An 18,253-nucleotide genomic window follows, 5' to 3' on the forward strand; every position below is an offset into this window, starting at 1 on the left:
CTAGTATAGTTTTTTGTAAAATAATTGTCTATACATTTGTGTTCCAGCAAAGATGGGATCAAAATCGACACTGCAAGGTTACGGGTCCATTAAAAAGTGGACCACACTTGGATGACATCCGAATGAGGTCTGATTTTCACAGGCGGACAGAATGGAGAATGATCAGAATAATTGGTCTGATTTTCTTGCAGATATCTTTCCAGATATTCGTCCAAAAGGGACCTGAAAAATTGTTCAGAAAATGCTTGTAATTCTACTCCTAACCATTTCTATTGTGAAACTACTTTGTTGCTTACATGTTCAGCCTTTTCAGTGTCTTTTAAATGTTTCAGGTTTCCAACATGCCAAGTGGTTAAAAGAAGTGAGTGGAACATTCTTCAGGCGTTTTCTGCTATAAAGCAGCTCCATACTTTATAGTAGAAGTCAATTAAAATCCTAAGGGACACCTGGAACAGATGTCAGAGGTTTTTGAGCTTTTTGCGTTTTTGCTTATAAAAAAGTGCTATATTTATTGATTAATTTCTGTAAAAACACATCTGGAAATTTTCAAAAAACACAAAAATCTAAAATAGAAAACACCAAAGAAAAATGTTAGCAAAATGCTTTGGAGAAATCATAATCAAATGCTAAAGTAGATACTTCAGAATAAACACAGGTTTTTCATGAAGTGATTTCCATCTGAAAAACTCAATGTTTGAAAAAAACATTGTGTGAACATGATAAAAGGGAACACTATATGTCCTCTTTCTATTTACTTCAGAGAACACTTCAATTCTATATGTACAGGAAAACATAGCCTTGGATTGATTAGACATATTCAAAAATTCCATAATGCAGATCCCTCTGTCCTTTCATTCATGGGTTTAAATCGTGGACCGACCCAATGAATGGGAGTGACATACATTAAGGCTATGTTCCCACAATGAGCTTTTGGTGAGTTTATGATGCTGCTAAATCTCTGCACCTTTTATGTAAGTTAGCTTACTTGTGGTTTTTCATTGCGTTTTTGAGTGTTTTTTTAACGAGTTTTTATAGCGTTTTTGAACATGCAGCCTTTTTCCTCTTTTTACTATGTCATGTTTTAAATAAAGCTGTTTGGTTTTTGATACTTCCTGGTATTTGGCTTTGACCTTGACAAAACTTTATTGATATACTTTGTTGCGTTTCAGCCTCCGAAATGCACTAAAATGCACTTTTTATCTGCGGATTTTCTGCATCTAATGTAAGTCTACAAGGAAAGTCTGCAAAGAAAACTCAGCCTACCTGCAAGAAAAATTAACATGTTGCTGATGTGAAACATGCACCGCAGGTCAGTTTACGCTGAGTAAAATAAAAGCACAGTGGCCATGAGAATTCTATAAATTCCATCCACTTTGCTGAAACAGTAAGGCTATGTGCACATGTTCAGAATTGTCGCAGAAATTTACGTGGCAATTCCACAACTCCCTGCTGCAGGAAATATGCATGCGGAATTGGCATGAGTATTCCCGCTAAACACTAGCATTTTGCAAGCGTAATTAGCTTGCAGAATGTTAGCGTTTTCCAAGCGATCTGTAGCATCGCTTGGAAAACTGATTGACAGGTTGGTCACACTTGTCAAACATAGTGTTTGACAAGTGTGACCAACTTTTTACTATTGATGCTGCCTGTGCAGCATCAATAGTAAAAGATAGAATGCTAAAAATAATAAAAAAAAATAAAAATCATGATATTCTCACCTTCCAGCGGCCCCCACAGCTTTCCTCGCGATGCTCCCGGCAACTCCCGTTCACAGCGATGCCTTGCGACAATGAACCCAGATGATGTAGCATTACGCGAGACCGCTACATCATCACAGGTCATTGTCGCAAGGCATCACTGGGAACGGGAGATGCCGGGAGCATCGCTAAGGCCTGGGCTGGATCTGGGGGCCGCCAGAAGGTGAGTATTATAACTATTTTTTATTCCCAGGGCCTGGAGGAGAGTCTCCTCTCCTCCACACGCGGGTACCACCCGCACATGATCCGCTTACTTTGCGCATGGTGGGTATAGCCCCATGTGGAAAGTAAGCGGATCAATGCATTCCTATGTGTGCAGAATCACCGCGATTCCACACAAAGTATGAGCATGCTGCATATTTTTCTGCGATTCCACCGCAGAAAAATACGTGGCATTAGCACAGCATTGCGGAATCCCATTTTATTCAATGGGTTGTGTTGTGTATGCATTTTCGCGGCAAAAACGCATACAATCCGCAACATGTGCACATAGCCTAAAATGCTGCGATGCTGACCCAGCAAAAATAAACACCATCAAAAACGCATCAATAGCTCATCATGGGAGTGTAGCCTAAGAACTACTTAGATGTGAAGCAGATTGGCTAATTACCAGAGAGGCACTGGTACCTCTAAGGTTAAATAATGTATCAACATTCTTATAAAATTGCTAATATATTTAAATATTATTAGTACAGTATAAAGTAATTGTTTTTCATTGCATTTAATTATGACTAACTTTTTTCAAAAATGTTTTTTTATGTTTGTATTTCACATGATCATAGTAGAAGATTTAAGCTGATGTGTCTGCTAATCCTATCATATCTTGAGAAAATGCTGACTGGTTGAAATGTCCATAGGCTTTTTGCTTTGTATTTCCTTTCAGCTGATGTGCATTTTTTTGTAATAAAGAGCATTTTATTGCTTCCACTTTTGACAACTGAGTGCAGTATCTACCTGCCTTATCTCATGTACAGCACCATGGAATCAATGGTGCTATATAAATAAATAATAATAATAATAATGTGGAATATTCATCTATTGACTCTACTTTAGGCCTCCTTCATATGTCCATATAAAACACAAACGTGAAAAACTTGCACTAGTGTTGGTATCAGCAGTAGTGTTGAGCGATACCGTCCGATACTTGAAAGTATCGGTATCGGAAAGTATCGGCCGATACCGGCAAAGTATCGGATCTAATCCGATACCGATACACGATACCAATGCAAGTCAATGGGACTCAAGTATCGGACGGTATCCCTGATGGTTCCCAGGGTCTGAAGGAGAGGAAACTCTCCTTCAGGCCCTGGGATCCATATTAATGTGTAAAATAAAGAATTAAAATAAAAAATATTGCTATACTCACCTCTCCGACGCAGCCTGGACCTCACCGAGGGAACCGGCAGCGTTCTTTGCTTAAAATGCGCGCGTTTACTTCCTTCCGTGACGTCACGGCTTGTGATTGGTCGCGTGCCGCCCATGTGGCCGCGACGCGACCAATCACAGCAAGCCGTGACGTAATTTTCAGGTCCTGAATGCCTAATTCTGCATTCAGGACCTGAAATTACGTCACGGCTTGCTGTGATTGGTCGCGTCGCGGTCACATGGGCGGCACGCAACCAATCACAAGCCGTGACATAATTTTAAAATGCGCGCGTTTCCTGCCTCCCGTGACGTCACGGCTTGTGATTGGTCGCGTCGCCCATGTGACCGCGACGCGACCAATCACAAGCCGGAACGTAATTTTAAAATCCTGAATGCCTAGAATTAGGCATTCAGGACCTGAAAATTACGTCACGGCTTGCTGCGATTGGTCGCGTCGCGGCCACATGGGCGGCACGCGACCAATCACAAGCCGTGACGTCACGGAATGAAGTAAACGCGCGCATTTTAAGCAAAGAACGCTGCCGGTTCCCTCGGTGAGGTCCAGGCTGCGTCGGAGAGGTGAGTATAGCAATATTTTTTATTTTAATTCTTTATTTTACACATTAATGTTGTTTCGATACCGATACCCGATACCACAAAAGTATCGGATCTCGGTATCGGAATTCCGATACCCGCAAGTATCGGCCGATACCCGATACTTGCGGTATCGGAATGCTCAACACTAATCAGCAGTGTTTTCCATTGGTGTGTCATCAGTGTCCGTGTGTACCTTTTTACCATCCCTGTGTCATCAGTCATCAGTGATTTTCCAGTATGGATAAAGAAAGAATTAAATTAAATTATAAAGCTTCCACTATACTCTGCAATGTTAAAAATGGACAGCACACAGATGTTACACAGATGTCATCCATGTGCTGTACATGTTTTTCATGGACCCATAGACTTGTATTGGCCCTTTTCATCTGTGCTGGAAAAAAAAGGATGTCTCCCTGTGTTTTTGCACAGACACACAGACGCATAGTAGCATGGGTTAAACTTATAATGGGTACATGTGGTATGTGTGAAAAACACAGATACAACACGTACTGGAAACGCACTGGAAACCCAGGTGTGTGAAAGAAAGAAAAGAAAACAGATGGCGATGGTGAAGATGGCCTTACACCTAGTCCCTCAAGCTGATTACACAAGCTTGTTGCTAAATTTGTCTACACAAAAATTTGCTAAATTTAATATCCTCATGAAGGTGGTGCCAACTAGTTTTCCTTTTTTTTATGGAATATGCCCTAATGATCTATTTAGACATTCTGGTAATTACCTGAGGAACAAGCAAAATGCTCATTTGTCTGTTGAGATGATCATTAAAGTGAATTTATTATTTATTTATTATTTTTGCTACCTCCTCTGAAAGCAGCATAATGTAGACAAAGAAAAGCTGAAACCAACAATTTATTGCTTAGATTACTGGGTTCAGCCTTCCTCGCACAGAGATTTTAGAATTAGAATGAAGCAGAGCTGAGAAAGCTAATTCCACCCACACCAGGCTCTCTTTGTACAAAGTCCATAGACAGTAAGGTGCTTATCACAGGAGGAGGTATTGCCAGAACAGTGTAGTCCAGCAACGTTAATCTCTTAAGGTACCTTCACACTAAACGATATCGCTAGCGATCCGTGACGTTGCAGCGTCCTGGCTAGCGATATCGTTGAGTTTGACAGGCAGCAGCGATCTGGATCCTGCTGTGATATCGCTGGTCGTTGGTTAAAGTTCAGAACTTTATTTGGTCGTCAGATCGGCGTGTATCGTTGTGTTTGACAGCAAAAGCAACGATACCAGCGATGTTTTACAATGGTAACCAGGGTAAATATCGGGTTACTAAGCGCAGGGCCGCGCTTAGTAACCCAATGTTTACCCTGGTTACCAGTGTAAAATGTAAAAAAACAAACACTACATACTCACCTTCGCGTCCCCCGGCGTCCGCTTCCTGCACTGACTGAGCGCCGGCCGTAAAGTGAAAGCACAGCGGTGACGTCACCGCTCTGCTGTTAGGGCCGGCACTCACAGTCAGTGCAGGAAGCGGATGCCGGGGGACGCGAAGGTGAGTATGTAGTGTTTGTTTTTTTATGTTTTACACTGGTAACCAGGGTAAACATCGGGTTACTAAGCGCGGTCCTGCGCTTAGCAACCCGATGTTTACCCTGGTTACCCGGGGACCTCGGCATCGACCAAACAGCGACGCTGCAGCGATCGGCATCGTTGTCTGTATCGCTGCAGCGTCGCTTAGTGTGAAGGTACCTTTAGTGATAAATCTTTAACAGTTAGTAAACAACAGCGCACACTTTGACAATTGACACATCCCTGAATTCTGTGTTTCAGCCTCTATCTTCTCCTTTCTTCCGTTTACATAGCAAAATCCAGCTGACAGATTCCCTTTAAACTTGCTTAAAATGTAACATTCTCATCATCACATCATTCTGTTTTAACTCCTTAAGTCAATTTTTACAATCCTGACCACTGTCACTTTATGAAGTTATAGCTCTGGAACACTTCACCGTATCCCACTGATTCTGGGAATGTTTTTCATGATATATTGTACATCATGTTAGTGGTAAAATTTCATTGATATAACTTGCATTTATTTATGAAAAAAATGGAAATTTGGCAAAAAGTTTGGAAAATTTTGCAATTTTCAAACTTTTAATTTGTGTACCCTTAAATCAGAGAGTGGTATCACACAAAATAGTTAATGAATAACATTTCCCATATGTCAACTTTACATAAGCATAATTTTGGAAACTTTTTTTTGTTTGGATGGTAAAAGGGTTAAAAGTTGACCAGCGATTTCTCAGTTTTCCAACAAAATTTACACAACCTTTCTTTTTAGGAACCACCTCACATTTGCAGTGAGTTTGGGGGGCCAATATAACAGAAGATAGCCAAAAGTATCACCATTCTAAAAATTACACCTCTCAAGGTGCTTAACCCCTTCATGCCGCGGCCCTTTTTCGTTTTTGTGTTTTCGTTTTTCGCTCCCCTCCTTCCCAGAGCCATAACTTTTTTATTTTTCCGTCAATATGGCCATGTGAGGGCTTGTTTTTTGCGGGACGAGTTGTACTTTTGAAAGTCATCATTGGTTTTACCATGTCTTGTACTAGAAAATGGGAAAAAAATTCCAAGTGTGGTGAAATTGCAAAAAAAGTGCAATCCCACACTTGTTTTTTGTTTGGCTTTTTTGCTAGGTTCACTAAATGCTAAAACTGACATTATGATTCTCCGGGTCATTACGAGTTCATAGACACCAAACATGTCTAGGTTATTTTTTATCTAGTGGTGAAAAAAAATTCAAAACTTTGCTAAAAAAAAAAAAGCGCCATTTTCTGATACCCGTAGCGTCTCCATTTTTCGTGATCTGGGGTCGTGTGAGGGCTTATTTTTTGTGTTTCGAGCTGACATTTTTAATGATACCACAATTGTGCAGATACATTCTTTTGATCGCCCGTTATTGCATTTTAATGCAATGTCGCGGCGACCAAAAAAACGTAATTCTGGCGTTTCTAATTTTTTTCTCGCTACGCTGTTTAGCGATCAGGTTAATGCTTTTTTTTATTGATAGATTGGGCGATTCTGAATGCGGCGATACTAAATATGTGTAGATTTGATTTTTTTTTAATTGTTTTATTTTGGATGGGGCGAAAGGGGGGTGATTTAAACTTCCATATTTTTTTTTTTCATATTTTTAAAAGCATTTTTTTTTTACTTTTGCCATGCTTCAATAGCCTCCATGGGAGGCTAGAAGCAGGCACAACCCGATAGGCTCTGCTACATAGCAGCGATCTGATGTTCGCTGCTATGTAGCAGAAATGCAGGTGTGCTGTGAGCGCCGACCACAGGGTGGCGCTCACAGCAGGCCGGAATTAGTATCCATAGAGGTCTCAAGGACCTCTATGGTTACCATCCTGATGCATCGCCGACCCCCGATCATGTGACGGAGGTCGGCGATGAGATCAATTTCCGGCCGCCCGGCCGGAAGGGCCGGTTAAATGCCGCTGTCTGCGTTTGACAGCGGCATTTAACAGGTTAATAGCGGCGGGTGAATCGCGATTTCACCCGCCGCTATTGCGCGCACATGTCAGCTGTACAAAACAGCTGACATGTCATGACTTTGATGTGGGCTCACCGCCGGAGCCCACATCAAAAGGGGAGACACGACATGCGCAGTAATAGTACGGCGCATGTCGTGAAAGGGTTAAAACCACTTTCAAGAAGTTTATTAACCTTTCAGGTGCTTCACAAGAACTAAAGCAATGTGGAAGGAAAAAATGAGCATTTTACTTTTTTCACAAAAAATTTACTTTGGAACCAATTTTTTTTATTTTCACAAGGGTTTCAGAAGAAATAGGACCTCAAAATTTGTTGTGCAATTTCTCCTGAGTTCATCAATGCCCCGTATGTGGGGGAAAGCCATTGTTTAGGCGCATGGCAGGGCTAAGAAGGGAGGGAGCACCGTTTGTCTTTTTGAAAACAAAATTGGCTGGAATTAATGGTGGGCACCATGTCACGTTTGTAGACCCCCTGATGTACCTAAACAGTGGAACCCCCCAATTCTAACTCCAACCCTAACCTCAACAGACCCCTAACCCTAATCCCAACCCTAACCATAACCCTAACCACAACGCTAACCCCAATACACCCCAAACACTAATCCCAACCCTAACCCTAATCACAACCCTAACCCTAACATTCCCCTAACCCTAATCCCAACCCTAACCGTAATCCCAACCATGACCACAACCATAACCCTAACCACAACCCTAACCCCAAAACAACTCTAACCCCAACTCTAGCCCCAACCCTAACCCTAGGCCAACCCTAGCCCAACCTCACTCTAGCTCTAGCCCCAACCCTAAACCTAGCCCAACCTTAACCCTAGCCCAACCTCATTCTAGCTCTAGTACCAACCCTAACCCTAGCCCAACCCTAACCCAAGCCCAAACCCTAGCCCCACCCTTACCTCTAGCCCTAGCTCAACCCTAAGCCTAATGGAAAAATGGAAAACATTTTTTTTATTTTATTATTTTTACCTAGCTAAGAGGGTGATAAGGGGGTTTGATTTACTATTTTTTATTTTGATCAGTGTGATAGGGTCTATCACACTGATCAAAATGAACCAATAGGAAAAATGTCCTATTGTTGCTGGGTGCTGGCCGACAGATCTCGGCTGGCGCACTGCACATGGCCTGCCATTTTCTTCCAAGAAGAACATGCCAATGACCGGGGGTTGCAGGGGGTCCAGGAATACTGGAGGTACCAGGGGGTTCAGGGACCCCATTTCTCTCTCCTTTGCTGTGCTAGATCATATCAGAGTAGAGAGAAATTAAATGGGAAATCGGACATTTTTTTGTGGTCGCCGTTATTCTGTGAATATTGGTGATCGCAATTCTCTCCAGTGTCTCCAGACCCTGGAGAATTTCCAAAGCTGGGGGGGCGCTATAACCTTATTTCCCAGTGCCGTTTAAAAGTGGCGCTGAGGAATAAGTACCTTTAACTGCCGCTGCAAAAAGACGTATTGGCGGTCATTAGTGGGTTAAAACTAGATGTGCTGCTGATAACACAGTGTTCTGTGTGCACAAAAAAATGTACTAATGATAATTCGGTGTGCATATTGTAGTCCATCTGTATGATTACATGATTTAATGACTGCAATTTAGGTTCGCATGTAATGTTATTTAATATCTAAGTAGGCCTTTATAGTGGAGCATCATATGAATACAATCATCACTCTTTACTCTGCATTCAAAAAACTCACATATGATCAGACAACCTTCATAGAAGTCTCCATGAAAACACTGATTTGATTTGGCAACTACTGATCAGTGATTCTTTTTCCATTTAGAGCTTTACTGATTTGTGAATCTGTTTTGCGAAGCTCACACCTGCCCCATTGAATTTCCAATGGATGAAAATACCTTGATAATTTGATTTGTAAAGTGTGAGATCTGCTTTTGGTATTTGTAAATCAATCAACTCAACATCAGGTATTATTTGGAGAGATTTTGTGGGTTTATGTAGCTGTGGTACCCAGAGCAGTTTTCTTGTAAAATAAAGAGTTCAAATTTACAAGGAATCCAAATAAATTTCAGCTAAATCATGATGGTAAATCCAAGCCAGTATGCAAATTTCAACTCTCCAACCAATTTCGGTGTTTGAACACATTTGATTTACTAACACACATTTTCCAATCAAAGACCAGTATGGAATAAAGTGTAAGCTCTTTATTTTTCTGAGAAACTTCAATGGAATATTCTCCTGTTTACGCTGGGCACTGCAATCAGGAATGTAGCCTTTACAAAAATTTGTGAATAAAAAGAGTGACTCTAAAGATCTCACTGGATCCAAGAATGGTATTGTACTAGGATACCACAGTTTCTTCTCATAATTAGAGATGATTAAATTGTTAGAAATTTGAATTTGTCAGGTTCTGCAAATATTTCCCAAAAATTTGATTTGCAGCAAATAACTTCACAGCATACTGCAAGTACTCCAATTGTACAGGAAGATATGTGTATAACTCTCTGAGGTTTCCTTTAATAATAATAATAATAATAATAATAATAATAATAATAATTTTATTTATATAGCGCCAACATATTCTTCAGCGCTTTACAAATTCTAGAGGGGACTTGTACAGACAATAGACATTACAGCATAACAGAAATCACAGTTCAAAATAGATACCAAAAGGAATGAGGGCCCTGCTCGCAAGCTTACAAACTATGAGGAAAAGGGGAGACACGAGAGGTGGATGGTAACAATTGCTTTAGTTATTGAGACCAGCCATAGTGTAAGGCTCGTGTGTTCATGTAAAGCTGCATGAACCAGTTAACTGCCTAAGTATGTAGCAGTACAGACACAGAGGCTATTAACTGCATGAAGTGTATGAGAACATGATGTGAGGAACCTGATTATGTTTTTTTGAATGGGTCACACAGGGATAGTTAGGTTAATGTGTTGAGGCGGTAGGCCAATCTGAACAAATGAGTTTTTAGGGCGCGCTTAAAACTGTGGGGATTGGGGATTAATCGTATTAACCTAGGTAGTGCATTCCAAAGAGTCGGGTCAGCACGTGTAAAGTCTTGGAGACGGGAGTGGGAGGTTCTGATTATTGAGGAAGCTAACCTGAGGTCATTTGTGGAGTGGAGGGCACGGGTAGGTTGGTAGACTGAGACCAGAGAGGAGATGTAGGGTGGTGCTGAGCCATGGAGTGCTTTGTGGATGAGGGTAGTAGTTTTGTACTGGATTCTGGAGTGGATGGGTAGCCAGTGTAATGACTGGCACAAGGTAGAGGCATCGGTGTAACGGTTGGTGAGGAATATGATCCTGGCAGCAGCATTCAGGACATATTGGAGCGGGGAGAGTTTGGTAAGAGGGAGGCCGATTAGTAGAGAGTTACAATAGTCCAGACGAGAATGAATAAGTGAAACAGTAAGAGTTTTTGCAGAGTCGAAAGTAAGAAAAGGGCGAATTCTAGAAATGTTTTTGAGATGCAGATAAGAAGAGCGAGACAGTGATCGGATGTGGGGGGTGAATGAAAGCTCCGAATCAAGTATGACCCCAAGGCAGCGGGCATGTTGCTTTGGAGTAATGGTGGAACCGTACACGGAGATGGCAATGTCAGGCAAAGGTAGGTTAATAGAGGGAGAGAACACGAGGAGTTCAGTTTTTGACAGGTTCAGTTTCAGATAGAGGGAGGACATGATGTTAGAAACAGCGGTAAGACAATCACTGGTGTTTTCTAAAAAGGTCGGTGTGATAACAGGAAAAGAAGTGTATAATTGGGTGTCGTCAGCATAGACATGGTACTGGAAACCAAATCTACTGATTGTTTGTCCAATAGGGGCAGTATACAAAGAGAAGAGGAGGGGGCCTAGGACTGATCCTTGAGGAACCCCAACAGTAATCTTTGATGGTATCCAGCCCCTTTTAATATCTGTATTGCAAACACAGCCTTAGTAATGTCAAAGTGACTTTAGTATACACATGGATGGTAACCCCTAGGAAGAAGAGTTAATCTTTTCAAATTGAAATTTGCCTTCTATGAAATTTTTTTTGCAAAAACTTGATTAGCAGAAAATTCATTTACCGTGAATCTCAATACTGCAAAGCCTCTAATTGTCAGAAATAATTGTGCATAACACTCTAAAAACTACTAGAACTGCAGTGAACCCCATTTGAGCTTTTTAATGCAAACACATCCTTAGTAATGTCCAAGTAACCTAAACATATCCAGGGAGTAGAAAAGGATGGGACAAGACAATCTCCAGTTTCAAGCCCCAAAAGGCACCAGGTCTTTGGGAAACCTGTATAGGTGTAATATTGTACTGTGGACAATGAAATGTGCTACTTGTCAGCAGTTCATCAAGAATGAAAAATAAGTTGCGATATTAAAGTGCTGTTACTGCAGTATACCACAAAACAATCAATTCAGTCACACTGACTCTGCAGCATCTACTTGCCTGAAAAAGATGTGTATAACAATTTGAGGTCTCCTAGGACTGTATTGAACCACCTTTGTGCTTTTAAATGCAATACATTTCTATTTAATCGTTAATTGATTTGCTTAAATCAGTAAATTTGGCACACTTTTCCCCAGTGGGCTATAGATTCAAGACAGGCATAAAGATCAGCTGTCTTGATAAATTACTATTGATGTCCTATAAAATTGGTGCTGGTTTGTCTGTGATGTTACATCATAAAGAGGCCTTATGTCATCATAAAGAGGCCTTCATGAGAAAATATCACAACAGTCCTACTCCCAATACTATATTGTGGGGTGGCATGGTGTACGATAGTTGGGCCACTCTGGGCTTTATTCCAGATACACTAACTGATTGACGTGACGTGGATTTCTTCATGGAACCGGTGGTATCAAAGTATCCTAGTAGTCATTTTTTAATACAATGATGCCAAGTCGCATGTTGCTTGTGCTTCTGTGAGCAGCGTACTGTATGTGGTGTAAATGTGCTACCATGGACAGCAGTGTCTCCTGACTTGTCTCCCACGTTACATTTGAGATGTCATTTATTGTCAATTGGGAAAGGAGCTGCCAGTGGATCTAGATTATTTGCATGCTCACCATGGCAGAACATTACTCAGAAAATATTAAAAACCTAATTGATAGCATAACAAGGCATGTAAGTGCATCTATTTCTGCGCATGCATTCATACTTGATACTAAATTACTCGACATGTTTGCACATTATTTTCATAATGTTTCTCATCATTTGAATGTTGTTAAAATGTCTGTCAATCCAATGACTTTTACAATTCCACAACACTTCCTTCTTGGTGATGCAGTTTTAATGCTGAAGAGTGTACCACCCTGATATATTTGTCAGAAAACCTTTAGCTTTCTTTCAGAATCAATATTTTTTTTGAGATACCATACTACAAAATACTCACAAATGTGGGCCATTGATTGCAATCAAGATTTGTTATTTTTCTAACAAATTTATTCATGGCCATGTTGAAAAATGAGTACATTCTCAATGTAAGTCTTAGGCGCAAAACTAAAATTTAGATTATAACATTCAAACTAACAAGAATTCCACTACAGGTAAGTCTAATTATTCATTAAACATGTACAAAAACGAAACCAAAATGGATTTTCCTGAGAAATATATTAATGAACATCCTTTCCGGGGTATTGAATTATATATAAGGCAAAATAATTAACCAAAAACAAAAATGTTCCTCCATCACGTTGGCTATGTTCACACCTAGCATTTTTTATGCATTTTTCAACTTTAGCATTGCTTTCAACCAATACAAATGCATTCACTGGGAAATGTCATTGTAACATTGAACAACCTTAGCTGGCCATGTGGTGTGTGACACATCATATGTTTACTCTGGTGTTCTAGTGGTGTCTGAAGAGACATGGAGGATGTCCTCCTAAGAATCTATTCCCAATTTAAAGGAGCAGATCTCCTATATTTGGAATGTTTGGAAAACATTTCCCCCTAGGGGGTACACATTTTTTATTTATTTAATTATTTACGGGCATCATAAACATCCTTGCAAAAAATAGAGTGGCTGTAGCATCACGGAACACGTTACCCCTGGTGTTCTAGTGATGGTGGATGATGAGGATGAGAAGGAGGTGGATAACACCAAATAGCCAAAATCAGGAAGCGTATACCCATGTGTGGGTGTGAAGAGGTGCATGGGAATACACCTCCCAAAAAAAGATGCTGTATTGGAGGTTATGTTTTGCTGTTATCATTTGGTGGTGTAGAGAAGTCTGGCCCAATCCAGCCCTTATTCATTTTTTATAAGAGTCAGCCTGTCAGCATTTTCTGTTGACAGGCGGATGCGCTTATCAGTTATAATTCCACCAGCGGCACTAAATACCCGCTCTGACAAAATGCTAGTGGCAGGGCAGGCCAGGACATAGAGAGCCAGTTCATGCCACATGCCAGCTTGGATACCCAATAATTAAAAGGCACAGAGGAATCACGGAGGATGTTGGTACAGTCAGCAAGGTACTCCTCAGCATCTTCCAAAACATTGCACTCTTTGTAATAGTACCCCTTGCCTCTGTGCGAGGGTGATGGGAGGGTCTGAGAAACCTCTCCCAGAACTTTGCCAGTGTTCCCTTGCCTCTGCTGGATTGGAGTAGTGTCTCTCTCGCCTATACTCCTTGGTGGTCCAACGAACTATGACGTCTGCTGCCAGCGTTCTCAGATGGGAATTTTTTTAGTAATTCCGCAACAAGGGCCCTCTGGTACTGCACAATTTTAGTAGATCTGTCTGCCTCTGGACGAAGAGATTGAAACTTCTCCTTGTAGCATGGGTCTAGAAGTGTCACCAATCAGTAATGAGTGTCACCGAAAATTTTCATAATGCGAGGGTCACGGGAAAGGCAGAGCAACATACAGTTAGCCATGCGTGCCAGACTGCTAACAGGCAAGACTTCCGTGTCCTCACCAACAGGACGACTGACCATGCTGTCCTCCTCCCTGTCCTCAAGCCATTCATGCTGAACAGACAGTATGACAGTTGTGCTTGTAGTACCGTCTATAGCCCATGAAAGTAGCTCCTGTTCTTCCTCCTCCTCCTCTTCCTCATTGTCTACCAATCCACGTTGCTCCATGTCCTCGTGCTTTGCCTGCAATGCATCCTCTTTCATTGTGAACAGAGAGCTTTTCAGAATGCAGAGAAGCGTGATGTGACGCTAATTATGGCATCATCGCTGCTCAACATCTTGGTGGAGTCTTCAAAGTTTTGTAGGATGGTACATATGTCTGACATCCATGTCCACTCCTGAGGTCTTATGTGTTGAGTCTGAACTGAATAACGATCACCTTGTTGATGCTGGTAGTCAACAACTGCCCTCTTCTGCTCACAAATCCTTTCCAACATATGCAGTGTAGAGTTCCAATGCTTGGGGACATCACACACCAGTCGGTGAGCCGGAAGCTCAAACGATGCTGAAGCACAGCAAGGGCGGCTGAAGCACAGCAAGGGCGGCTGAAGCTGTTGCTGACTTTCTAAAATGGGCACACAGGAGGCGTACTTTCAAGTGCAGATCTGACAGCTCCGGGTAGCTTTTGAGAAACCTTTTAAGGACAAGGTTAAGCACTTGGGCCAGGCATGGTACGCGTGTGAGCTCACCTCACCTCAGAGCCTCCACCAGATTCCGGCCATTGTCACACATGACCATACCTAGCTGTAGGTTCAGCGGTGTCAGCCACAAATCTGACTGCTCTTTCAGAGCTGTCCACAACTCTTCTGCATTGTGCGGTTTGTCACCTAAGCACATTAGCTTCAGCCCAGCCTGTTGCCGCTTGGCTGAGGCAGCGCTGCAGTGCTTAAAGCTTGTGACTGATGTGCTCATATCAGAGATGGAGGATGAAGAGGAGGAGGGGGTGCAGGAGCTGTAGACTGTGGGGGCAACCATGTTTGACATAGGGCCAGCAATTCTCGGTGTCGGGAGGACGTATTCCATCCCAAGGTCAGACTGGGTCCCGGCTATCACTATGTTAACCTAGTGTGCCATCAGTGAGATGTATCGTCCTTGCCCACAAGCACTTGTCCATGTATTTGTGGTTAGGTGGACTTTCTCAGTAACAGCATTGTTGAAGGCACGGGTAATGTTGTGGGACACGTACTGGTGTAATGCCGATGCAGCATACCAGGACAAATAGTGGCAGCTGGGCACCGAGTACCTTGGGACGGCCACTGCCATCAGGTTTGGGAGAGCTTCTGTCTCCCTGAGCCTAAAAGGCAACATTTCGACTGCAAGCAGACGAGAAATGTGTGAATTTAGTACTGTGGCCTGTGGGGCATTTGCTCCGCATTTCCGCTTGCTTTCCCATGATTGGCGTATGGACAACTGAAGGCTGCTCTGGGACAAGGACGTAGACATGCTTGATGATGGTGCTAGTTGACTGTGGGCAACAACAGGTGCAGGGCACAAGGCATTTTTGCATGCACCGTGGACAGTGGATTGGCTTGCATGCAAAGCAGTGGAAGAAGCGATGGTGTCACTCGCAGACACTGTTCCTGGAGTCTGGGTTTCAGCCCACAAGGTCAGGTGCTTTGCCGCCATGTGTCATGGTTAGGACGTGGTTAATGTCCTGTTCTCTCAGGGTTAATTTTGCTGGCCTCTCTTTGGATCTGGGAGGTGTATTTATACTCACTCCAGACTAGGATTCCTTGTCAGCTATACTTTCGTCTTGTCTGTGTGCCTGACCACTGGAGTGTGTGCTTGGTTTGCAATTATATTCCTTGCTCTCCGTGCTTTACTCTGCTCGTTTGTTCTTTTGGATTTCTAACCTCTGGCTTCTCTTCTGACTATCCCCAGTCTCTCCTCTTTGATAACTTGTGATCTCCTGTTTCTGATCTTAGCTTGTTTGACTACTCTCCTGTGTGTATCATCTCCTCTGCACCCCGGCGTCTGGTTCTGCCCCAACCACCTCCCACTCTGTCACATGGTTCAGGTCCTGTTTGTTACCTGGTTAGTAACCCGTCGCTTTGCTGACCATGCAATCTTTCCTTGGTGGTGGGGTGTTAGTATATTATGGGTCCGGTACAGGCTCTCACGGGGTAGGATAATGAGCTCTCCCAGCTTATGCAGAAGCTGTCCATGGAGCAGCAAGCCCTGGTCCACTCGCACCAACAGGTGGAGAGAGATGTGGCAGGTGCTTTTCAGGGGTCTGCTCCGATGGGGTTATGGGAATGGGGTCCCACTGATTATCTCTAGAGGACCCTGAGCCAACGGTAAAGTTACCCTACAATTTTTCTGGAGATAAAATTTTTTTTAGGGTCTTCAAGGAGGGATGCAAGCTGTTTTTCGAATTGCATCCCCGGGCCTCTGGAAATGAAAGGCAGAGGGTGGGGATCGTAATGTCCTTGTTAAGGGGGGCCCCAAAGGCATGGGCTTTCTCTCTCTCTTCCTCTGCTCCTGAATGTATGTCTGTGAACCTGTTTTTTGAGGCTCTGTGGCACATTTATGATGAGCCTGATAGAGTGCATCTGGCAGAGGATATGGTGATGAGTGTGACACAGGGGAGGCACTCCGCTGAATGGTTCTGCTCAGAATTTAGATGTTCCGAAGTATCTTAGAATGGCACCGCTCTGAAGGGGTTGTTCCGCAAGGGCTTGTCTGACCATCTAAAGGATGCATACCCTGGAGGATGCCATGACGCAGGATGTCCGGATGGACCGGAGACTCCATGCTGGAAGAGTAATGCAACAAGAGACTTCCTTGTATTCCAAATTGTGTGACTCTGCACCTGTATCTGAGCCCATGGAGATTGGGTCAGTCTCGGTTGTGGAGAAAGAGAGAAGGCACCTGTCACGGGGGAACTAGGTGAGCGAGAGCTAATAACCCGGGCCCCTGCAATTTCCCTCAGACTAGGGAAATCCTGACTGACCCTCTACCTGAAGTTTACACTGATGTTGTGCATGTCCAGGCCTCGAACCTCACCCTGTCTCCTGTTTCAACCCTAGGCTGAAACCTTCGCCCACCACCCAGTGAAGAGGTAATACACCAATACCCACAGTTAGTACAGACAAGGATAAAGGAAAATATACACCATGCCGCAGTCACTCAGGAATACTCTATAAATGTGCAGGCCAAAATAAATACAAATATAGGAAGGAGTAAATAAGACTAAGGAAAATACACCACCAGCAACGAATCTCCAACAACCAGCTCTCCACTCCAGACCGAGATAACCACGCACAAGACAGAAGCTATAATCGGCGACGCCCAATGATCAGGAGAACTATTTAAAGGCAATGGGCATGGCCCAGCTTCCAATCCGAGGATCAGGTAAATTAACCCCGGAACAGCTAGATAAAATCTAGCCGACGCCAATGAGCAAATAGTGGTCAAAAGCGGAATTACCGCTGTCTGTCGAACGACCTGGTCTGAACAGCGTCCGACATGACAGTACCCCGCCTTCTACGAGGGACCCCAGGGCCCTCACGGCTTATAGGACCCAGCTTGTCTGGATGGCGACGATGAAAAAACCTGACCAGCCGATCCGCATGAATATCCGAGGCTGGTACCCAGGACCTCTCCTCAGGCCCATAACCACGCCAGTGTACCAAGTACTGTAAAGTGCGACGCACTACACGAGAGTCAACCACCTTGGAGACTTCAAACTCCAAATTACCATCCACCAAGACTGGAGGTGGCATAGGCGCCGCGTCCACAGAACCCACAACCTTCTTTAAAAGAGACCTGTGGAACACGTTGTGTATCTTATACACCGTAGGGAGCTCCAATCGGTACGCTACTGGGTTAATGACGGCGGTGACCCTAAATAGACCAATAAACCGTGGACCCAATTTAAGGGACGGTATTTTGAGTCTTATGTTTTTTGTGGATAACCACACCCAGTCATCCACACTCAGGTCCGGACCTGGCACACGCCTACTGTCAGCCACACGTTTGTACCTAGCACCCACAACTCAACAGGCGCTGTTTAACTCTCCTCCAGACTGATGACAATTGTGCTCCTAACTGATCCTCCTCCGGAACGCCGGAAGAGCCCCTCTGACTCAAGGTACAAAATTGAGGATGTAGTCCGTAAACACAAAAAAA

Source organism: Ranitomeya variabilis, chromosome 3, assembly GCF_051348905.1.
Source record: "Ranitomeya variabilis isolate aRanVar5 chromosome 3, aRanVar5.hap1, whole genome shotgun sequence".
Taxonomy (NCBI): Eukaryota; Metazoa; Chordata; class Amphibia; order Anura; family Dendrobatidae; genus Ranitomeya; species Ranitomeya variabilis.